General features: G+C 55.4%; 1 protein-coding gene across 2 annotated transcripts in view; it reads left to right on the top strand.

The window, feature by feature from the left end:
• Positions 1–23,874, top strand: part of Kcnq1 (potassium voltage-gated channel subfamily Q member 1) — a 257,114-nt gene that overhangs the window by 131,200 nt on the left and 102,040 nt on the right. The window lies entirely within an intron of this gene.

The following is a 23,874-nucleotide window of genomic DNA, read 5'->3' on the forward strand; positions in this document are numbered from 1 at the left end:
GGCTGGAGGGGCGAGCGGGGGCCTTTCCCGCCGAGGCTGGGAACATGATCCTCTTGTTTGGACTTATGGAAAACCAGACCGATCGTTTTCCACTTGTTTTCGTGCTTCGAGCGTCTGAGAAGATTGTTTTTCTCTCTCCTAGCCCCCTCCGCCACTCCCCCCAAAAAATGTCGACCTTGTTTTTGAGCATTTCCCCGTGGAGCCTGGCCAGAGGCCCGGGCAGATGCAGTGCTGCCTGCCAGTTGCTGCCGCTGTCCTCAGCACTCCTTCAGGTGGAGGAAATGGCTGATTTTCCACGCCTTCCAGTTGGCCTTTCCCCAAGGCACAGCTGGCCTGGGACACATGCCCGTCTCCTCCCCGCCGTCACAGCCCCACCAGGACCGTGCACGCCCAGCCCCGTGCGATTCCCCACAATGTGTGACTCAGTGTTCCTAAGAGGCTCCGGCGGGGTCAGGGGGTCAGCAGGGCACTCGGACGGGCTTAGACACCACAGAAGTGTGTCACCCATGCTATGACACCTCCCCCCCGTCCTTCTCTATCCAGGGATCGGAAGCCATGCAGCATGGTCCTGAAAAGATCCAGGTCCTCTGTGGTCACCGGGCATGGGTGTAGCCCATGGGTGACTGGGCACCTCGCTCACAGTTCAGGGGAGCTGCCTGTGTCACTGGAGGACCAGGACTAGCAGCTAGGCAAGCTCTGATGGCCTCAGGAAGGACAGGCTGTCACACCAGGCATCTTCGGGTAGGGTATGCGCCAAGGGCCCACCAGGCAGGCTGCAAAAGCCCAGGGGCCTGGCACACCGCAGTGGTTTACCCTAGGTCAAGGCCCATAGCAAGGCCAGGACCCCACAGGTATTGTGTGCAGCATGGAGGGCAGGGCCCACTGCAGAGTGAGGACAGCTTGCAATCATGCACCCCGAGGGGCTGCCCAGCCTTGACGGGTCACGTGGTCTTCAGTCCTCTCCTCTCCTGCTGTCCCCGGGGCCCAGGTTGGGCCTCCACGTGTCTTAGCACCTTGAGAGGACAAGGCAGGTGAACCCCATCTGTCTAACTGGAAAGTCAGGCCTCACTGGCTCACGGGCACTGGAGGCCCGGGAAGAAGCCCCAGGGAGCACGTTCACTGCTGAGCCCAGGGCTTCTGTAGGAAGCCTTCGGGGAAGAGGCTGGCTACGCTGGCATCGCATCCTCAGACACCCTCGGGCCGGAGCTCCTATCTGCCCCAGAGGAATACCAGGTCTGTACAGCTTGTGTGGTCTACAACAACAGGACATTTCTTGTGTCCCCTCTGAGACCTGACTGGCACAGGTTCTCTACCAGTGTGGCCCTGCCTGCCACCAGTCAGTCAGTTGCTCAGGCTGGCCCTCGGGTCCTCTTAGGGTAGGTGGTAACTGCTGGTACTCCTGAGGCTAGCTGGGCACAGGCAGAGCCAAGATCCCAGTCTTAGTGGAGTTCAAGTCCCCACCCTGGAGCCTGCCAGGGCCCTTTCCAGAGCAAGCTCCTCCCCAACAGCTGCTGGACTTGAGCCAGTTGAGAAGGCGGGAAGGAGCTGAGTGGAGACGAGGTTCAACAAAAGGCTGTGATCCAGGCGGAGCAGGATTAGGGTGAGGCATCAAGGAATCTGGCACCTGTGTCCTCTGGAGTCAGGTGCCAGCCCTCTAGGAGGTCCTGGCAGAGGGCAGGGGATGCTGGTACCGCTAAGTGTCAGGTTCTAAACACCCCCTGGTCACTGGCCTGCTTGAGGGCCTCCATCTCTCAATTTGAGGCCACAGTGGACACACTTACGTGCATTCCCAGTGGTCAGCTGAGCTGGACAGCTAAGTCCCTGCCCACACTGGGGCTGCATTCCTTCGCCTCCTGATCAGCCTGTGTAGTGATTGATGTCTGTAATTAAGGATGCCTTACGGCTCCCGCAGGCAGCTGGCCCCCAGGGGGCCTACGTTAGGAAGAGGCCTATGCCCTAGTGCTTGTGTGCAAGGGACGGTGATGCACGCAGGGGGGTCACAGGGGTGGGATGGGGTGCTGAAAAACAGATCCATTTTTCTTCAGCATTTCACTGATGTTAAATGTATTACCATGTGGGCCAGTTCCAGAATTCAAATTAAAAGCATAAATAAAGACACATTTTGTTTCCATTGCAAGCTCTCCCCGCCCGCAGGGCCCCAGGGAGGTGAGGTCACTGCAGCCTTGATTACAAGAAGGTCCCTGGGGCTGGGCAAAGCTCCTCCTTCAGGGGCCTGTTGGCCCTGGGGAGGGGGCAAGGAGGCCAGCCTTGAGCAAGCCTGGCTGGAAAGTAGGGAGTTGTCAGTGAGTTGGGGCCAGGCACCGGGTGCTAGAAAGACAAGGTAGCCGGGCCCATAGCGCTGCCCACACATGTGGGGGCCCTCTGCGAGGGAAGGGGCACCCAGTACCCCAACAATCACCAACATGCGGTTCCAGGACCCGCCCCCTCCTGTCTTCCTCCCCTTAGGACCAACTTCTGTGAGACCAGTGTGTGCGAACCACGGCCTCCCTGTGGTGCCTCCCAGACGGAACCCCACATCACTCATCTGGGGCTCCTGGAACCCCACACGTCTTTCCACAGTCTACTCCATCTCCCCAAGTTCCCAGCCTCCCAGGCTCTTAATGGCCTAAGTGCCCAGCAGGGCCCTTGGCCCGGGGCACCCCGAAAGAAGCCACTCCTCTCCTGACACAGAGCTCATCTCCGAAGGGGAGCCGGGACCCAGGCCACTTTTGTAAAGTCCTTGATCCCCACCCCAGCTGCTGGTCAGGTAGGACTGGCTGGACCCACACATCTGTCCCACCCACCAACATGGATGGTCCCAGCGGCCAAGCCCATTTCGAGCCCAGCGGCCTCTAGCTCAGCTCTGTCTAGCTGAGCCGTTTCCCAGAAAAGCATCCTTCCGGAAGATTTGGTCCCTGCCTTCTCGGTCTTTTTCTTCTGCTCCATCTCAGATGCATCATTCTCAGGGCAGGGGTGTTCAGAAGCTCCCTGTCTACCAGGTGGGTACAGAAGAGGCCTAGGGCCCTGGGACCGGGCAGAAGGGGTCACAGTAAGGCAGCGAGAGACAAGAATCCACCAGGGAGCTGCAGAAGCGCCGCCAGGTGACTGAGAGCACTCCCTGGCGAGCATGTGCTTGCCTGGCCTCTTGCGACATGACAGCTTCGAAAATCCTTGAGCAAAACCAGCCCTGTGGATGTTAATTAGAATTTCCATGTCTTCAACTTTCTCTTGGACCCTGCAGAATCTCACGCCAAGACGTTCAAGTTTCTCTTTTCCAGCCAGGCCGTTGCGGCCTGGCTTTCATCCACATCTCTACTAATGTCTCCTAAATTCTGCATTTGTCAGTGAACTTGGGGCCAGCCTGTACCTTTCTGGAGCTGGGGGCAAATGTCATAAGGCTAGCTCACAACTTACTCCATTCAACCGAGGGCTAGATCTTTGCTTGGGACAGTGAAAGGGCACCCAGGGCCAGCTGTGGCATCAGGACCCCTGCGCCCCTTGCTCAAGATGTCTGAGAGGCTGTACTGGGTCCGGTGTAGGACCAGATGGGGAGGGCACAGACTGAGAGGCTGTACTGGGCCTACTCCAGGACCAGGGGACAAAAGGGCAGATGCGACCTGTTATCTTTCCAGCCCAGTCCACCTCTGTCTGCACAGATGCCCAGGGAGCCCTCCCTACAGAGCTGAGCAGGTCTGCATGAGTCACAGCACCCCCATCAGAGCCCCACGCGGCCCCGGCCAGGCTCAAACCCGTCTCTGAAATGCATGGGGGGATTAAATGTTCTCCTAATTAAATTAAAAGCGAGGCGGAGTGGCTCGGTGGGAAAGAGACAGGGCTGGGAAGTAGATGCCCTCAGTCTGGCTCCCAGCCTGCACCCGCCCCACTGTGGGCAGTCCCAGGGCCCCTCACCTCCTAGGGCTTTGCGACCTCCTCCGCTGAGTGTGCTGTCTGCGAGGATATCTGGAGGAGAGCAGGGCTGGGCACTGCTGGAGCCCCCATGCCATGCTGCCATGGGGGCCCCAGCCAGGCGGGTCCTGGGAGATGAGATAGAAGAGCTATAGCACAGGGCAGTGAGACTTCACTACCACACCGGCAGTCCACACGGGCGTGTGTCATGATAGAGGGGGTCCCCGGCCATCTTCTTGCCTAAGCCAGAGCACATTACCCTGTGTGCACCTACCGTTCCGGTCACTGGTACCCCAGCACCACAGCCAGCCTTGCCCAGGGTCGCATGGACGTCCTTATGGCTGGCGGCCTTGGCTCAATGTGGTGTCTGAGCTCTGCCAGGCCCCTTGGTGGCTCCCCACTGCCCACGGGCACTGGGCAGGTTCTGGTGGGGGATAAGAATGTAGGTTTCTGGCTCTTGCTGGTGAATGCGTGCCGAGAGGTGGGACTGGTGGTCCCTGGCCGGCCGGCCACGCCCAGCAGGCACCGAGTCTCACGCCTGTGGCAACGCAGGCCAGTTGCTCCATGTACGCTTGGTGTTCTTTTACAATTTCTAGTTCAGCATGGGTATCTGGTGGCATCACGTGAACTTGGAGCGAAGTAAACACATCGAGCCTCGTCCCACAGCTCCGGTATGGGGTGCTCCCATCTTCCCCCATTTTACAGTGAGGGTGTCTTTTCCGACTGAGCTACAGTTCCTTACGTCGTTTTATGTTCTGGTATTATACATATGACTCATTTGTCAAACATACATATCTGCACATGGTTGCAAATATGGCCACCCCTCTGCAGGCTGCCTTTTTCCTCTCTTGATGGTGTCTTTTGATGAACAGAAGGTCTTAATTTTAATGTGGTCCAGTTAATCAAACATTTCCTCTCTGGATAGTGCTGTTTATGTCCTACTTAAGAAACTTTGACTACTCCAAGGTCATAAAGATATTCTGGTTTGTTCTGAGGCTTTATTAGCTCTCCTTTCACATGTAGACCTGCCATCCATCTGGAATAGATTTTGCACCCAGTGTGAGGCCAAGGTCAAGGTAGTAGGCCTCTTTCCCGCATGGATTTCCAGTCTGACTCAGTGGGCTTCACCAAAGAGACCCCCTCCCCCCCCCGGCACTGTCCTGGGTGTCAGCACCACCCCGACAGGCGCTCTGTGGGCTTGCGGCTGTTCTGGACCCGGCGTTGTGCTGGTTCTGTCTTATTTCTCCTGGCCAGTGTTGTCATCCTTGGCAATAGATGGCCTGCCAGCTGGGCTTGGGGACTCCTGTCCTCCCTCCTCATAACTGCCCGGCTGTCTCTGGAGGGGGCTTTGCTTCACCATAGATACCCCAGCTCTGTACTCCTCTTCTGGAGTGGCAGGGGCACTCTCAGTGGCTGTGAGAGATCGGGTATCTGTGTTGCACTGCGTTCCAGAACGAGAGCCTGCCGTGTCCCTCGTTTGGTAGTTACCGCTCATTCTCTTACTGTGTCTGTCGGTTTGTTATGATTCAGCAGTGGACATTTTGCTTGGAGTGTGTTCACCAGGCCCGCAGACAGTATCGATCGGAGAACTTTGGCCAGCCAAGGTCATTCTGTCCCGCCTTGGGACGGTCTAACCTTTGTAGCCTGCACTTTCCTCCATCTATGTAAGAGACGTGTTTCCGTGGCTTGGTGTGTGGATGCACATAGATGCAGCCACGTGCACTCAGCTTGGAGGAGGGCCAGTGACAACCAGCTGGAACCGGATGTGAGGCCATGGTGGATGAGCCCTGGGGTCACCTGTGGTTTGGCCTCAAGAGCTTTTAAAACTAGGAGGCCATGATTTTCCACAGGATACTAGAGGCCCGTGGGTCCTAGGCCCAGGTAGTCCAGAGCCAGGTGGTATCCAAGAAAGACTGTGGGTCCCAGAGCACAGCCCTGACTGAGGACCTGGGAAAGGGGCTCTGAGTTGCCTGGACTCCTGAGAAGGAACCTAGCACCAACTCTGCTCTGAACAGCTGGAGGTGGAGCCAGGGAGCTGGCCATTTGCCCTCATTACAGTTGGGGTACCAGGCCTCTTGAGCACAGAGCAAAAGCGCCCCTCATCCCAGAGGCCTGCCCATTGAGACAGCCTGCGGAGGGAGGGCTCCCTCTCCACACTCCCTCACCGTTGCCTGGCCACCGCGTGAGGTCCAAGAGCCGAGGCAACAGGGGAGCTGAGCAGGATCAGCCTGTATACCTGGGTGTCCATGCACTCGCCCCCGCCTCGGGGCGCCTGCCTGCCCCGTGCTGGGCTCTCCTGACAGAGGAGGAGGAGGCAGAGTCCACACTGGGCATGCGCTCTGGCCGCTCTCACAGCCCCCAGAGCATGCTAGTGGGGGAAGTGAAGGCTGGATCTGAAGAGGGACTTCCTGAAACAGGCAGGAGAGTATGTGAAAGCTCAGCTCCAGGGGCTGACAGGGAAGGTGGATTTCTCTCCTCGGGAGTGAGGGCAGCCTGGGGGCTGGGGAGCTCCGAGCAGTCTGAATGTTCCTGGCCTGCGGCGGGACCCCTCGTTTTCCTGCTGGCTGTTCTGTAGGGGCCTGGACTCCCTCTTTCCACTGGTGAGGTGGGAGGTGGGAAGCGGGGCCACCCAGTGTGGGCTCAGGAAGGGAAGGAATGTGGCTGAGGCTGGGTGTGGCTGGGGAGAACTCAGCTACTTGTGGGTTTTTCTTGGGGCCCAGAGAGACATGCACAGAGTAGAGGCCCCTCTCCCCCGGCCCCAAACATACCCCAGGACCTTCCCCAACCCCTGGGCAGCCACAGAGCTGGAGGCCAAGGACACCCTCTGGAAAACTGAATTCCATTCACTCTTGGCAAAGAGCAGCTTCCTGCCTGAGGAAGGTGTGTGTGAGTGAGTGTGTGTGTGAGTGTGTGTGTGTGTGTGTGTGTGTGTGTGGCAGAGGGCACTGCTTGATGGGATGGTGACATGGCCCCGGTGTCTTCCCAGGCACTGGCGAATATGCGTCATCTCCACATGTCAAATACTTCAGGTGACTGACTCAGAAATGCACAGGCTCGAGCCAGTTGCAGCCCAGCAGGCCTTTGATGGGAAAGCCAGACGTTTTTGCACAATAATTCACAAAGTCTGTTGACCCTTCAGCCTTTCCTCGTGACTCTTTCCTTCTGCTCAGGTCCTAGCCAGGTGCCAGCGTTGCTTCCTGGAATCTCCCACCATCGCCCGGCCTTGGAGCACTTGTCTCCCAATGGCTATGTTTTGTTTTCCTTAAAACAAAACAAAACAAAAGCCAGCTCGCTGAGCACCTTGGGCTGCAGAGTCTGAAGCATCCTTTGTGTCGGCTCCAGCTGCAGAGGTTTCTGAGCCTGGCTTCTGGGCTGACTGGAGCTGTTTCTCTTCCTTTCTTATAGTGGTGGGCACTGGGCCCACTTCTTCCCACCCAGCTTCTGCACCAGAGCCAGGTGGGGTCCGGGAAGCCAGGGGCAGAGCCCGCAGCCTGTCCTGGGTGGGCAGGCCTGGAGGTGGGTGCCAGACTGGGTCACTTCCCCAGAGCAAAGGCTGCTGGGCCGTGAAGATCCCCTTTGGCATGACATAAAATACGAATGCAAGCGGGGAGGACCTCAGGTATAGGTTAGGAGAGATGAGTTTGAAATAAGGATGCTCGTTAAACAACATGATGTGCCCTGGGCAAATGGACTGGAAGCTACGCGATAGGTTGTCATTTCACATTCATCAAAACCTAAAGTTACAGAGTCACAGAAAACCTTCACTATTGAAGGAGACACAGCAGTCAGAACATGCTGTACTGACAGGCTTCCTCCAAACATCACCCCCCTTAGCCACAAAACCCGGGTAGCAGGCCCCGAGAAGGCATCATGCCACACGGGCAGAGGCTGGCTCCGCTCTCCGGGGGCCGCCCAGGCCCTGCCCTGCCTCGAGCTCTGTCTTTCCCTCCCAAACCTTTGTTGTGCTGGCAGAGGTTCTGTTCCACAGTGACTTGAACCATGCCGGTCAGCAGGTGCTCAGAGTGTGTCACCATTGCAGCCGTTCACGGTCCACCCCGGCCCCCAAGAGTTCACCTATGCCACACTCTCCCGAAACTCTCAATAGGCTTTCCATACATGGAATATGCCAAAAGGAATTCAGCATATGGAGAGAATAGGGTGGAAATTGCCACAATCCTAATGACGACAGACATTTACTACCAGATCTTTCCACAGAGGTCTTATACAACAGGGACAGGTGTGCGTGCGTGCGTGCACACACCACCTTTTGACAGTAACGGTAATACCATGTGTACACACACTTGCCTCTGTGACCTCACACTCAAGTGGGCACTCCATACATTTTTTCCCCTGAGGAGAACACTATAGTTTGAACTCAGAGCTCTGAGTGTAGGAGATGCTGTACCACTTGAGCCACATCCCTCACCCACCATACTTTTTTTTTTTTTTTTTTGGCACCAGTCCTGGGCTTGAGCTCAGGGCCTGAGCACTGTCCCTGGATTTTCTCAGGGCTAGGGCTCTACCACTTGAGCCACAGCACCACTTCTGGCTTTTTGCTATGTATGCGGTAGCAAGGAATCGAACCCAGGTCTTCGTGCATGCTAGGCAAGCACTCTACCACTAGGCCAAACTCCCAGCCCCTCCACCACCATCCTTCTGTGTGTGTTATGCTACAATGATTATTTGTGGCACAGCGCAGTAGACGCACACAGATGCATGCTTAGGTGAACAGAGGGCACAACTACAGCCTTCTTGGGGCCTCTTGTTGGGCTAGGGTTTTAGCCCACAGGACTGGGCTCTGGGCTTTGTGCTGCTCAGGTGGTGAGCTGTAGTTTTCCTGGTCTCAACCCATTTCTCATAAACACTTAACCCTCCAGAGCCTGACTAAGGCAGCGGGGGTTGGTGGCACGGGAGATGCAAGAACATCTCACACCCTTCCCAAGGCGCCTCTCAAAAGCTGGTGGGGCTCGGCAGACTCCACGGGCACGTTGTGCACAGGGGACGGGGGGCCTGAGGCCAGGAAGGGGCAGTCTGAGGCGTGATATTGCCTACAGCCCAGGCAAAGCTCAGGGAAATACCAGGGGACCACTCAGAGCCTGAGAGCGAGGCTCCCTGACTCGGCTCAGGGAGCCCTTTTCATGTGGGAAGCTCTCAGCACCCACGGTCACTATTCACAAGGGAAGGCCCTGCAAGTTCTGGAGACAGAGCTATAAAGACATGTAGCAAATCTCCTTTATAGTACCGGCCGCTGAGCTAGCCATTGTGCTGTGATGTATGGAACAAGTCCCCTATTGATGGATGCATAGGCCAGCTAAAAATATGTTCACTAATGAGCTGACCACTTATGGAATTAGTGCTTTCTGCAACATCTCTCTCCATTGAATACGCTGTGGTTTCTTCCCACCCATCTTATCCTGGCTGGTATCTCTTCCCAGGCTGCTCCTTGTCCTCGAAAGACAATGTAAGGCACACACAAAGGACATCACTCATAAAGAAGGGCTGGAAATCCGGCTGGAACAGCAGATGTCATTAAGTGAGGAAAGTGAGACTAGAGAATTTCTCAAATGGAGATTAGACAAAGTTAGGCCAGTTATCAGTTGAAAAGAAAATGGGAATCTGGTACCTGTGAGCATCAAGGGAGAATAGCAAGATCATGAGAACTGCAGGGGAGAAAGGGGCCAGACCGTACCACGCTCCTGGGGAAAGTGGCTCTGTGTACAAGACTGCTCAAGTGCATCGCTCCCGAGCCTCAGGTCCCAACTGCCAGAACAAACCAGCCCCCCCCACACTCATTTATTTTCCTAAAGGATGTAACGTATTTTTGTCACTGTGATAAACGTTCAAGGTTAATTCCCATCACATGTGCCCACTCCCTCCCTCACATGATCACATTTTTCACTTTGGTTGTTGCTTTTCTGTTTATTTGTGCCACTACTGGGGTTGGAACTCGAGGCCTGGGCACGTTCCCTTAGCTTTCTCTGCACAAAGCTGATGCTCCACTTCTGGCTTTTTGCTGGTTAACTAAAGAGAGATGTCTCATAAACTTTTCTGCCCTGGCTAGCTTCAAACACAATCCTGAGATCTCAGCCTCCTGAGTAGCTAGGGTTGCACGTGTGAGCCGGTGGCCCCTGGAAGTTTTTACTTCATTTTTTTTTAATAGTATGCCGGAGCTTTGGTTTATACTGCTTCTTAGTATTTCAACTTTTTCTGTACTATTTTTATGCTGAAAAAAGTTTCAAAGTGAACTCTTATCAGTCTTTTAGGATTTGGGATCCTTGTCTTAAATTTTGATATAACTTTCTCATTCATCTCAATTTTGGCCTTCCATAAAAGTCCAGTGTCTCACGGTTATGCAGTTGTCCCAACTGAGTCCCTCATCTTCTCTCCCCTGACTGTAACAGTGGTGACCTTGATTATATTTCAAACTTGTTGTGTGTCCCTGTCTAGACATCTGTGGATGGAAGAGGCCTGCTGGTAGGCCAGTGCTCATGATGGCATTAAGTAACACTGTGGGGTATGGCCAGTGGATCCAGGGAGTCCTCCTCTGTCACCTAAGAACTGAAGGCAGGATGTTCAATTCCACCTTGCAGCCAGACAGTGAGCTCGCAAACAGCCTGCGATCCGGGTGTCTTGTGACAGCCACACACTGAATGGGAGCTGGGCGGGAGAGGGCTGAGTTTTCACCAGCTAACCACACTGGGGACCACGAGCAGGGGTCAGAGGTGGCGTTTCCATGGCGACAGGATGTGCAGCGCCGGGCCAGACCCAGCGGCCCTGTGGAGTGCATCTGGTTATGCTTTGAGGGCAATTTAGGGAAGTTGTATTTGTAAACCAGTGGAGGACAAGTGAGTCAATGCATCTGAGTTGAAGAGGATTCAAAACTCTGACAGGAGTGGGGTGTAGCTCAGGGGCAGCCTGGCATGTGCAGGGCCCTGGCTTCAATCTCCAGTAGTGCAACATACAAATCAAAATACTGTCCTAAGTAACCCATCCCCTCCCTGTCACCTGCAAGTGCAGACAGCACCCAGTGACCCGGCCCTGCTATGACCTGCACACTCCAGAGACCTGCACAGTGTCGGTACAGCAGCCATGACTCTATCCACCAACTAGACATTTCCAGCCTGGTCTGAGGACTGCCCTCCCCCCCCAATGGCAGTCCTGTTCATGACCTACAAGCAAAACAGGCTCTAGAGCCACTAAGTCCAGGCCCAGCTCTGTTCCTTCTGCCCACTAGACCTGGAGTCACTTCACCAAGTCCAAGTTTTCTCATCTGTAAACCAGGCCTCTGAGAACACCTATCTCATGGCATGGCTACGGATGGGAAGCTTGTGTCAGGATTGCCGTGGAGAGGGGCCGGCAAGGTGTGCACACAGCATTGTCCCCAGTGCGCTGAGCCCAGTCCATCTTTATCCTGGGCATGACGGGGGAGGTGGCTTGGGACAGGAAGGCAGGTGCAGCGTCCCAGGGTCACTTGGGTTAGAGGAGTCATCTTTGAAGCCATGCCTTCCTCACCAGCCTTACCCATGGGCCCCCAGCAGCGGGCTGGGGGGGGGGGGCAGACCAGGGCAGGAGGGGCCCAGGGCCAGGTGCCTTCTCTACAACACTTCAGGACAAGCATATTGTTTTTACTTGAACCTCAGAATCAACTTGACTAACGTAAAAAAATTATATGGGTCTCCATGTACATTCAGCGGGCATTTTCTACTGAAATCTCAACTTGGATTAAGACTTAATCAATTAAAAAAAAAATCTAAGCTAAGTGCAGTGGCTTACACCTGTAATCCTAGCTACTCAGGAGGCTGAGATCTAAGGATTGAAGCCAGCGCGGGCACTAAAGAACGTGAGACTCTTATCTCCAATTAATAACTAGAAAATGGGAAGTGGGGCTGCGGCTCAGGGACAGTGCCCAGGCCCAGAGTTTAAGCCCCATGACCAACCAAAAAAAAAAACCCCAGAAATCAGTCTAGTAGCTTTCTATACTAGGCAATTCCGGCTCATACAATCCTAAGAAGAGTACAGAGCTCCTTTAGAGCTCTCACCCAAACCATGACAGCCTCCTGTGCCGCTGAGGAACAAGGCGCCACGTGACGGTGCCCACGAGTGGTCACCGCCAGGACCCTTCATGCTGCTTTCAGAACCTGTCCAGAGCCCAGCCATACTAACGTCATTTTATCACAAGAATGCTGTACTCCTAGAGCATGCGCTCATGGAGAAATGGCTGTGCTGGCTGTGTCCACCTCCCATTCCTCGAAGGCTCTGCTCAGGCTCCTTGTTCTGCTGTTGCTCTGGTTTTGTGGTGCTGAGGTGTGAACTCTCTCAGGCTTGCGTCTGCCACCCGAGCCATGCCCCTGGTCCTTTTGCTGTTGCTTTTCGAATGGGGTCTCTGCCCTGCGTCTGGGCTGTCTCCCTGGGAGTTGCTGGCTCTGTGGTGCACACCAGTTTTAAAGCTGCCAGACACTATTTCCCAGAAGGCCTTGGGCACCAGCCTTCTGAAGTGAGATGGGCACCTGAGTGCTGGTTTACTGTGTTGGCCTGGTCAGATGGGAACACTGGCAGAATTTTAGCTCTGATGAAATCTGGAAGGTTTCTTTAATGTGATCATTTAAAATAGGTACTCAAAAAAAGGGAGGTGGGTGAGAGAAGTCCTGTGAGAAAATTCTTCTACAATTCATTCTATTTCTGAATACAAAGAGGATTCCAGAAGTTATTCTCCTATTGTTTCCACTTAGAGGCAGGGCCAGCAGTCAGCTGGCTGACTCAAGTCAGAGGGAGTCCTGTTGACCTGGCGAAGGTGGGTGGGGGTGGCTGCCCCTCTCCGCCCCCCCCCCCCCAGCAGAGCTTTGCTTTCTCCCAGGACCATCCTGGCCATGGTCCTGGCCAGCTAGTTCTTTCCCACAACTCTAGACCCCTGGCCTTTTCCTCAGCTTTCTGCTTACCATGGTGTGGCCAAGGCTATTGGGGTTGAGAGAGGACTAGAGGTGGATGAGGGGTGTGCGAGCACTCTGGGGGCAGTGGAATGGGGCCCTCAGTGACCCCAGGCTCCTTGGGCTGGGTGGCATGAGACCATGGTGGTCTTCCATGGTCCTGGAAGCATCTCTTTCCCTGGGGCACTTGCCTTTTCTGGATGGACACACACACACACACACACACATATGTACTACTCAGGTCAGTAAGGGCAGCTCTGGTCTGGAACTCACGTGGACCCCACAGCTGTTTCCAGGCTGAGCAGAGCTGCTATGCAAAGGCTCCAGGCAGTCTTCGAGCTAAAGGAGCTGGGAAGTCGAGCACCCTGTATGCCTTGGTGCTGAGTACCAACCAGCCTTCCACCAGTGCGGCCAGTCGAGTCATGACCACACAGGGGCTGGGCGGCCCTCTGAACAAAGCTCCATACCCTCCATATCCCCATACCCTGGGTATCCTCATGTCCTCCATCCCTTCAGACCCTCTACCTCCCTGGATCCCGTCTCCTCCTATCTTCCACCTTCCCTGACTCCTTGGCATCTAGTTGTTCCACAGCAGGTCCATCCCTGCTATTTTGGTGTCCCACTGGCGCGGCGCGCTCTCCGCTCTCCGCTCTCCGTCTTCGGGAAAACCCTGAGATGAGACTGCTCACACTGGCTGCCTGGCTTTGTGCTCCATGCTTCCTAAGCCTCACAGCACTAGTCTTCCAGCAGCCTTTGACACGAGAATGCCACGGTGTCTGCTCTGGAGATAATTAGCTGCACTCCAGGGATTAGGTGTAGGGCCCAGGGTCACAAAGCCAGAGAGCAGCAGATCTGCTGAGGAATCAGGGACCCCTGGAGTATTCTCTTGCCATCACCATAGGCAGCCCAAGCTCCCTCCTGAGCCTCTCTGCCAATTCCCGGGCCAAGGCTCAAACTCCCACTACTCTTTGGCTTTCGACTGCTCCACGTGTTTCCCTGTCCCCTTCTTAACAATGATGACTTCCTGCGTGTCTGTGGTGGAAGCTGTGGCAGCCTGTCACCTTCAAGATCCGTGGTGCAGACACTGGCTATTTCCACTCAGTGCTTTTATCTTCTGGGCCTAATCCATGCGGTGCCGACCACGGGCCTCTGTGATGCTTCATGAAGAAAGAGGGGAACAAATAGGCCCCCCATCCAAATGGGGTGCTAGGAGCGAGGCTGGGCCCTGAGAAGGCTGCCCTGGCGGTTTTTTGCTTTCTTTTTTTTGGTTGGTTGGTTGTTGGACTTGAACTCTAGGCCTGGCGCTGTTCCTGAGCTCTTCAATTCAAGGCTAGCACTCTACCACTTAAGTCACTTCCAGTTTTCTGGTGGTTAATTAGAGATAAGAGTCTCATGGTCGTTAGTGCTCAGGCTGGCTTTGAACCTTGATCCTCAGATCTCAGCCTCATGAGTAGCTAGGATTACAAGCATGAGCCATCGGTACTGGGCTTATGGCAGTTATTTAAGAGGCAGCAGAGCTCCAGAGCCACTGACCAGGGCTGAGATCCCTACCCCAAACCACTGCTGGGATCCAAAGTCTACCAAGAAGTGAGTCTCTAGTTCTGTTTCATGCTAGAAAGGTCAGGAAGTCAGTGACTGTGCCATCTTCCTGGAGCCTTATATAAAAGGTACCACCTTAGTTCTTGGAGACTGAGATACCAAGGCTTGAGACCCAAACACAGGTCCTCAGGTCTGTGCTGCAAGGAGGCCCAGAAGAGAGCTTCTCCTACCACTGAATACAAGACTGACATTAGAGAAGGCCCCAAAACTTTCAGACTTTCTTATTCCTAAAATCCATGTCTCCACAACTCAGAGGGCTGCAGACAGCCTGGCTTGAGGAATGTGCAGGCACCTGACAAAGCTTCCCCCTGACACCCATGTCCAGCAGGCAGTGGGGCTTCAGAATGAGAGCTCGTGCTCCTCTGGGACATGTGGGCCTGCATCCTGAGCAACAGCGCCATGGCTTCTAAGACCAGATGCACAGAGGCCTGGCTTTCCATGTCAACCACGAGACCACTCTGCTCAGTAAATGATGGCTCCCGGAGCTCTGGGGCAGGGTTCCAGCGGCCACACTCTCCTTGGGAATGGGTAACTAGAAAAAAAAGGAGGAACTGCATATGATTCCATCAACCATGGTTTTCCTATTAGCCATGACTTGTTAAAGCGGAGGGCTTACTTCAGAGTAAACATTTCAGACTGCAGAGGGAAAGCGGAGATTTATGACACCGAGTAGGACTTAAAGGACAAAGAGAAGGCGCTGTGTACCATTCCAGCAAGCCACACAATCACGACCCCAACATCACTGGTTCCACACCAGGCCTCCCAGCTACACACATATCCTGCTACACACATCTGATGCCTCGCCTGGACCCTGGCCTCCCTTGTTCTCCCTGAATACAAGGCTCCTGGCCAGTCCAGATGCACAAGGCTTTCCAGGGCTGGCTACTCTTGTGTCCCATGCTCCCAAAGGCAGACTTAGTCCCTCTCCCTGGTCCACAGCTCCGAGCCATACACACGGAAGACGGCCTATGGCAGACTCCTTGCAACAGATCCCCCTAGAGGAGCAGGGCATGATGCCCACCTCTGCCTCAGAAGAAACCCCCTAGCCACCCACATCCCCTTCACCAGCTCTAGCCAATGCTTCCTGCCTGTCCAGACAAGGCAAGCAACTCAGTAACCAGCACCACAGCTCTGTATCTTTCACACCAGCTCTTAGCAGCTTTCCTCAAAGAATGGGGCACTATGGAGGGCATAGAGAGATGCCATCAGGCTCCAGGACGTGCCCAGAAGCAGACATTGGTATTGGCCTCACTGCCCTTGTCCTTGATCCAATGAAGTCATGTTAGTTTGGCTGGAGTGACACACCCCAATTCCGTTCCTGTAGTTAGTCTGTTCTTTGTCTCTCTCTCTGTCTCTCTCTGTCTCTCTCTCTGTGTCTCTCTCTCTCTCTCTCTCTCCCTCTCCCTCTCCCTCTCCCTCCCCACTTCTGAGGTGTCTTAGTGTGGCTCATAAGGCTCTGGTTTGCCATCAGGAGTCAGCCCCCACTAACTCCTCAGCTCCCCAGCAGCCTAGCCTCTCCATGTGCTCCATGGACAGAGTATTCCAGAACCTTCTGACTGACTTTCCTTGCTTCTTCCTTTTCCACTGTTAGACATGCTGTTGCAAAAGCAATGGGTTTCTCTGTGGCCTCTCAGTGCCCTTCCACCTTCTGTCAAGGGCAGGCCTAGCACATGCTTTGGCTCCTCTACTAGGCCTCCTAGGGCAGAAGGGCAGGGGCAAACGCCTGCTCCATGGCCCCTTGCCGGCCCTCCCATGTCCTCTAGGAATGCCCTCAGGTTTAGGTATCATGAAGCAGGTTGGCACCAACGTGCAAGTATGGGCTGTAACCCCATCAGGTCTTGGGACCCCTACGTCCCTCAGGGCCCCATTATGGTATTTGCCTGCTCTGAGCCTTCCCCAGACTGGCTGTGGCTCTGGATCCTGAGAACATGGCTTCCCCCTGGCTCGCTCAGGGCCAGGCCCCAGACCCTGCCTGGCAGTGGGCAGCCAGAGCAGGAGACGGGCATCCTGGAGACACATACGCCAACACCCAGAGGCCTGGCACAGCCAAGGTCACAGGGAGGTCAGGAAGTTGTTACCACCCCATACCTCTTCCCCACAGCCTGAGAAGGGCCCTGGGCAGTGCACTGGCCAGCCAGCACTTCCCACACAAGCCTGTCTGCTCTTAGGCGCAGCTTGGGACTGCACACGGCATGGCGGCCGGGCTCAACATGGCCCACTGAAATGGCAAGCTTGTGTTTTCAGGCCTCCTGCCTGCTGGGTTCTTTTTTCTACCTTGTTCTTATACATATGTATATATATACATAGACATATACTTGTTATATATACGGAGGGGTTAAAGTCTCCTGCCTCTTCAGTCCCGTTTTCAACCTAGGACCAGTGACTGTCAACTGCCAACCTGTTCCCCATTCCCTGGGTGGCGGGCACCCTTCTCACACTACCTTCCCCCCCCCCGCCCTCAGGGCTGCCACACCATTTGACTAGAAATCCAATGTGTACGCTGACCAGAGGTCTGAGAGCCAATGCCCCTGAGAAGGCCTAGCGGCCTGGAGAAGCCCAGGCTGGCTGCGGTTATCCAGGGAGGACACAGATGTCCCAGTTGGGGAGAAGGGCATCTCAGCCTCTTCACTCAAGAGCTGCAGCTCTGCTGTCTGGGTCTGGACCGTAATCTTCAGATCTCAGCCTCCTGCATAGCTAGGATTGAAGGCGTGGACCGGCACCACACACGAGTGTCATTCTTTAGAACTATCAGTGCCACTGCTGTTCCTGGGCCCAGAGCCCCTCAAGTTTTGTGATGTGCTGAATTTCTGGGCCTTCCAAGCCTTCTGGAAGCAGGCCGTGGGCTAGCTGGGCTGTCTCCAGTGCTCTGCGTGTCCCCTCCCATGCCCTCAGCTGCTGCAGAGTATCCAGGCCAGCTATCGGGAGTCCCCTGGGTGTGGTGGCCTATCTTTGCTAACCGCACCCACGTTGGTAACCACATCTATGGAGAGGCGGCGGCTCATGAAAGGTGACAGGTACCATTTCTCAGCCCCCCACCCCCACCCCAAACTGTGAGCCCCCCCTGGCCAGCCAGGTCTCGGGAAGCCCAGGTAGCAAGGTGCACGTGGATTCAGGCTGTTTACCGGTAGGTCCTGGGGAGACGTGAGGCAGGAGCTTCCTACACTGCCACCAGAAAGCTCCGGCCCCAGCCTGGCTTTCCAGGAGCTCAAAGGCCTGTGGGATGTCCAGTGGAAAATCCCCAGGCGGCAGGGGTCAGTCAAGGAGTTCCTTCTGCCATCCATCCTCTCACGGTCTGGTCAAGGGAGGCAGCGCCCCTTGGGGCTCAGGACAGTAAACCGTCAGGCTCCACTGCTTGAGCAGTTGGGTGGCTGGGGTCAGGCAGGAGACCCACCAGGGAGAGCAGTGAGTGAGGCAGGAAGATTCCACACGGAGCCACTGGGCCTCTGTGGCGCGGGGGCCACACAGGGCCTACACAGGACTGATTGGTCTAGAAGGGCAGTGCCATGCCAGGCTTTTGTTCAGACAGCACTTACACCCAATCCAGGCTGCCTGGATCAGAGTTGTTACTAGGCCCTGACTGTGTGCCATCCCAGCACCCCATGCTGCCAGCACAGCCCCCCAGAACATTGATGCTAGAGGAGAAGCCAGGCAAGAGAGTGATGGCAAGATGGAGGCTGAGTGGGTCCAGAGCCACTGCACACAGGCTGCGAGCTGCACCACCCCAGGCTGGAAAGTGTCCTTGTAGAATCCAGGGGCAGTCCCCACTACACTACACACACACACACACACACACACACTCTCACTCACACTCCAGGTCTCCTGTCCCTGTCTGCTGCAGGGTGGTCCACCTGCTTGGCTGAACAAGAAGGCCTTGCAGATCCTGAGAAGCTCAGGAAGCTCAGGGAAGGCAGGCACCTCCCTCAGCCTTTTAAGAGCAAGCAACTCAGCCTGCTGACTTTGATGCTGGTTTAGGCCCAGCTTTGAAGTCATCCCAGCACTGATAATCTCCCAGCCCCTGGGGCTCCATGTGGCCCTCAGGGTGCCCCTACCACACAAGAAAGAAGTCAGCCCTTTCAAGTGGCCGAGAGGGATGCCTTGAAGAGAAAAAAACCGACCCCAGGGAAATAGAAAGAGTAGGGTGGATGGCCTCAGCCCCCCTGTTTCTCTAGGCAGTGTGTGAAGCCCCCAGTGCACCCCCCAGCCCCCAGATCATCTGGTGAAGGAAGCATAGCTCTTTCCTGGCATGTGGCCTGCTGAGAAGGCCTGGGCAGGGCAAGTGGCTGCCAGAGAGAGTTCTGCCCTTCACCCTGAGGGCAAGAACAGTACCTAGGACCCAGGTTCCTTTGTTTTGGGATGCTGGTGGAGAGCAGACCGAGGCAGCCCGAGCAGGAAAGTGGCAGGAGGCACTCTCAGGGACCTAGCTGTGACAGCTAAAGCAGCCTTGCCTTTGTGCCCTGCTCCTTCTTCATGGTGGCCCCAGCTCCACCAGCCTGTCACTTGTAAGCCACCCTTCCCAACAGTGATGTCTGAGGCCAGGCTCTGAGCCTAGTTGTTTACAAGACCTTTGTCCAAGCAGGGGGCCAGCAGGGCCTCCTCCACTGTCCTGCCTTTCAGTGGAAGCCTCTGGTCCAGACTACAGCAAACCCAGCCAGCCCTTCCCTAGACCCCCAGAGACAAGACCCGTTCTGTCGGGGCAAGCAGCCACTGGCCTCCAGAGCCAATCGGTGCTACTCCAAGGGTGTTTCCCTTTGGGGATCTGACAGAAGTGAAACCCACCAAGGTCCCTGACCTCCCTGCATGGGCTGCCAACTGGTTCTGTGGCTGGCACTGAGCATGTGTCTGAAAGCGCTCTCACTAGGGGAAAGACGGGGGGGGGGGGAGGGTTGGGGGGTGGATGGGACCAGCAGAGTGTCAGGTGCTGAGACTTCATGAAGGGTTAATACATGGTGGCTGGGCGAGTGGCAGTCTCCTCCATCACAGAAAAGAGGGGTAACAGAAGCTTGGGGCATATGTGTGCAGGTCTGTTTATGTATGTTTCTATCAGTGGGCAAAAGTCCTGTGCAGCTGAAGAGGGGGTGAGACCCCCAAATGCTAATCTTTTAGTGGTACAGCCGACCGTGAAGGCGCATTTGGCAACCATGGCACATGTCAAGCGAGCCCGCCAGGTCTTGGTGAGAGGACTGAGTCTTGGGCCAGCCGTGAGGGCGGGGAAGGGAATGGAGGCGCCTGAGCCTCTGCCTTGGGCACGCTCACTCTCAGCCACTCTAGCAGGGAAGGCAGGCAGACCTGGTGTACGTGTGCTGGCCTCTGGCCTCGGCCTATGGGAAGGCACTCAGCCAAATGGAGGAACTGGGGGCTCTGCAGCCCTTTGAGGCTTCAAGGGCTGTCTGTGCTGCTAACCAGGAAGGAGAGCCCCTGCCCCTTGCCTCAAGCCCCATCCTGCCCCCCTCTGCAGGGGCCTCTGGGTCTGAGCAGCGGCCCAGGCTCTGCTGTCTTTGGAGCCCTGCCCCCTCCACAGCTCTGATGTTTTTCCATCTCAGCCATTCAAGGCCATTTTTCAGCCTGCCTGGCTTTGCGTTGGAACTGGGGGGATTTTCCATCCTTCCAAGATTATGCCGAGGCCTCACTGGGGGCAGCTTCCCCTCTCTGCACTCTGTAAGCAAGTCCCCTCCACTACCTTGATCCTGCCTATGGGCAAAGGGAGAGAAGGGAGAGAATGCTTGGAAAGGGGCTGCCAACCCCCATCTGCCAGGGGGGCCCGGGGCAGGAGGCACACTCCACAAGGCCATTCTCAGGTTGAAGGCTGTCTGCTAGAAGGGTCAAGGGATAGGAGTCCCGGCACCACGTGACCTCTGCAAAGACAGAGGCACCATGCACAGGCAGCTTCCCCTCTGGCCCTAAGGCCTCTGCTTGGCTTTTCTTCACTGCCTTGCGGGCTCTTGTCCTTCATTCTCCTTCCTGGCCTGGCTACGAGGAATTACCAACATGCTTCTTCCTCTAAACCATTTCCCAAAGCCTGTCCCTCAGCACAAGGGCTCCTGGGACATCTGTGTGTCCTGACCATCAAATGTCTTTTCAGTCCAGATGGACCCTGCCCCCAGCTCCCCTCCACAGCCTGTCACCCCATGCCCCAGTCCACCAGTCACTGCTCTGACCTCAGCAGCCCCTCCCACCCCACGTTTCTTCACCACGCAGACACGCAGGGTCTTTCTTACCATCCAGTCCCCTCACACTCTTGCCACCACCCTTGAGGTCACCTTCTCACTGATGAACCCTCGCTTCCAACTCCATCCCACCCATTCTGGGCCCCAGACAAGGACCACTTAGGTGAAGAAGCGAGAGTTCCCTGGGTAGGAATGGGGGTCTCTCAGCCAGCCCAGTTGAGGAATGGCTCCTGTGGCTCCTGACTTCAGGAAAACCAATTTCTCTGAAATGACTTTTTCTGGTGGCTCTTAGCTCCCAACTGGCCAGCAGAAAGCCAGAAGTGAAGCTATAGCTCAAGTGGTAGAGTGCCTGCCTTGAGTCTAAAAGCAAGAAGGTCATGCCCCGAGTTCAAGACACACACACACACAGTTATAGCAGCTATTCCTCAGTACTCCCCACCTCAGTGTCTGTCTGTCTGTCTGTCTGTCTCTCTCTCACACACTCACACTCACACACACACACACACACACACACACACACACAATCTGGTTTGGCTTTGTGCTCTAGTCAGGCCCTCCTGTGTGAGACTAAGGGGTCACCAGTGCGGTCAAGGGGCTGGCTAAGGGGCTCATGGGCCTCCCTGCCTCCAAAGCCCACTGGCTCCAGTGGGGCCCAGGCAGCTTGGACAGCAGCAGAAACAGTGGGACAGACTTGTTTGCTGGGCCCTGGCCCCCCCAGGGAGTCCCCATTCTCTGATGCTAATTGCTACAATTAGCGGGAGAAAGGGCCTATTAGATCAGTTTCTTCTGCTGGCTAAGCCCTGGGCTGCTAGGGCGGGTGAGCCATGGGCTTTTTGGAGAAGCAGGGTCTCTACCATAAATGAGGCCACATTTAAATTGCAAACAAGGGCCTCCCCCAGCCCTAGGAAAGGCAGAAGAGAGGCCCTCAATTCCCCAGAGAGGCCGCTAAGTCTGTGCTCTCTCCCTAAGGGCCTTCCTGGCTGATCTGCTCTGAGCTCTGGCTTACCAGGGAACTAACTAGTCAGTGAGTGACCCAGGCATTCTGGGACCAGAGGCATGTGGGATCACAGGAAAGAGCAGACTGCTTTCCCTACCCAGGCTACTGAGTAGAGCCCTCTGAAAGTAGACTGTGAGCCTTTGGATCCAAGGTCCCAGAAGTAAGAGGCCCAGGCAGGCCTTTGCCCATCCAATATGACCAGACCACAGGTGCTCCCACAGAGAACAGCTAAGGAGCTGCACCCAAAGGCGAGTCCAAACTGAAGCCCTGGGAGCCCTCAGACTGTGGCAGGAGGCACACTTGCCAGATTCCCACAGCATTGCTGGCTGGGCAAGTGGCTTGCTGTGGCCAGGCGTGGACCAGGCTCTGTGAGGCTGTGGGCACTGCAGATAATAGCACACAGTCCAGGGCCTGCAGTATCTAAAGGACTAGACCCTCCCCACTCTTGGAGCTAGTCAAAGCAGTGATTTCACTGGAAAGAACAGGAGGCACTTTTGGTTATAGACTACTGATACTGACTGGAAGCTAGTTAGACTGCTGTACTCCCTATACTGCAAAGCACAGAACCCTGCCTCCCCACCTCCTCCAGCCCCCAAATCTGACCTAGTCCCCCATGCCACCACCGTGGTATCCAAGGACCCCTGGCCCCAGGGCCTGGGGCTCTGACCTGATGCTTACTTTCAACTTGAGATCTGAAAATGGATGAACACTTTCCTGGCCCAGCCTCTTCATTCATTCAACAAATCAATGAAGCCATTCAACTGAAATGTGTGACACACCCACCAAGTGAGTGCAGACCCTAGAGAGGCCTCTGCGCCTGCCTCCTTCCCTTCCGGGGCTGGAGACCTGGCAGCCAAAGTGGCCGTAGGGCAGTGAGGGGCTGGCCCATGGCAGCAGGTAGGGACGTCAAGGCTGAGGTGCATCGGTCATGGGAAGTTTGGGGGGAAAGGCAAGTCAGGCAGGGAGACTGGTGCAAAGGCCCTGAGCTAGAAAGGATACTTGACTGATGGATTAAATGGAAGATTAGTGTGGCCAGACTGAGGAGAGAAGACAATGGTCGGGGCAGGAGGGCAGGCAGTGCAGATATGGGAAACATGAGGACATTTCATTTCCTGGAAATAGGAGTCATAAGCGGGTGTCTGGCAGGAGAGGAAGGCACACACCCTCTTTCTTGGCCCTTGGGACTCTGCTGCCTAGGGCAAAGTTACCCATGACCCCCAGTACCCAGACCACAGGCTGTCCCCCTCCCCAGGGTCTGCATAAAAGTGCCACTCTATTCCTGCCCACACTTCTTGACTCCCCTCCCCAACAGACAGCTGCCACAAGCTCTCCTGTTTGGCATTTGTGCGGCTCGGCATCGTGTGCACGTCTCCGTCGTGTAAAGTGTACATTCATTCGCCGGTTCCTTGGCCTCCCCCCAAGGCACACACAGCCCCTCATTCTGGGAAGGACTCTGGCATGTTTACGCAGGAGGAAAACTGCTGGGCCCCAGGTATAAAATATTTCATTTGAGGAAGAAAGTTCTGGGCAGCTCTCTAGAATGCCTGTGCCCACCTCTACCCGACCTGCACCCCACGGAGCTGGGTCCTCTGTCTTGTGCCAGCACTCAGCCACCTCGGGCTTTCCTATGTGTTTCCCAGGGACCATGAGCACTGGCAGCTTCCTGTTTCCCCCTTTCTAATCAGCAGGATTTTCTCCGTCCTGGCTGTTGCTCCCCCATGCTCAGAGGCTCCTGGGTCTCACCACGGGTCATGTGGACAGACACTACACAGGAGGGGAGACAGGGTGAAGCACGTCCCAGTCTCCTTGTGAAAACAGCAACTGAAACCCTTGGTTTACATGTGTTCAGGCTCCTAAGTTTTAGTACTGAGGTTTGTACTTTCTGAGTGAGACCTGCTTAAGGATCCCAAGGCCACCTTGGCCCAGAAAGGTAGGCCAAGTTTCCTCCTGTTAAACAAATGTCAAATGCGTGCGCGTGTGCACGTGTGCATGTGTGTGTGCGTACGTGCTGGGGCTTGAAATCAAGGCTAGCATACCTGTCCCTTCTCTCAAAGCTGAACTTCTACTATGTGAGCCATACCTCCCCTCTCTGATTTTTGGTGGTTAACTGGAAATCAGATAAGCCTGGGCTTGCCTTGAACCTCAGACCTCAGACCTCAGCCTCCACCTTTTCCTATGAACTCTTACTTCTATTTGGAACTCCCTGTTAGGGGTGTAGTCAATTGACGGTCGTATTTTTCTATTTCTAGTTTACTGGTTTTCCAGTATTGTCTTCTAATCAGTC

Source organism: Megascapheus bottae, chromosome 16 (genome assembly GCF_031878675.1).
Source record: "Megascapheus bottae isolate mThoBot1 chromosome 16, mThoBot2.hap1, whole genome shotgun sequence".
Taxonomy (NCBI): Eukaryota; Metazoa; Chordata; class Mammalia; order Rodentia; family Geomyidae; genus Megascapheus; species Megascapheus bottae.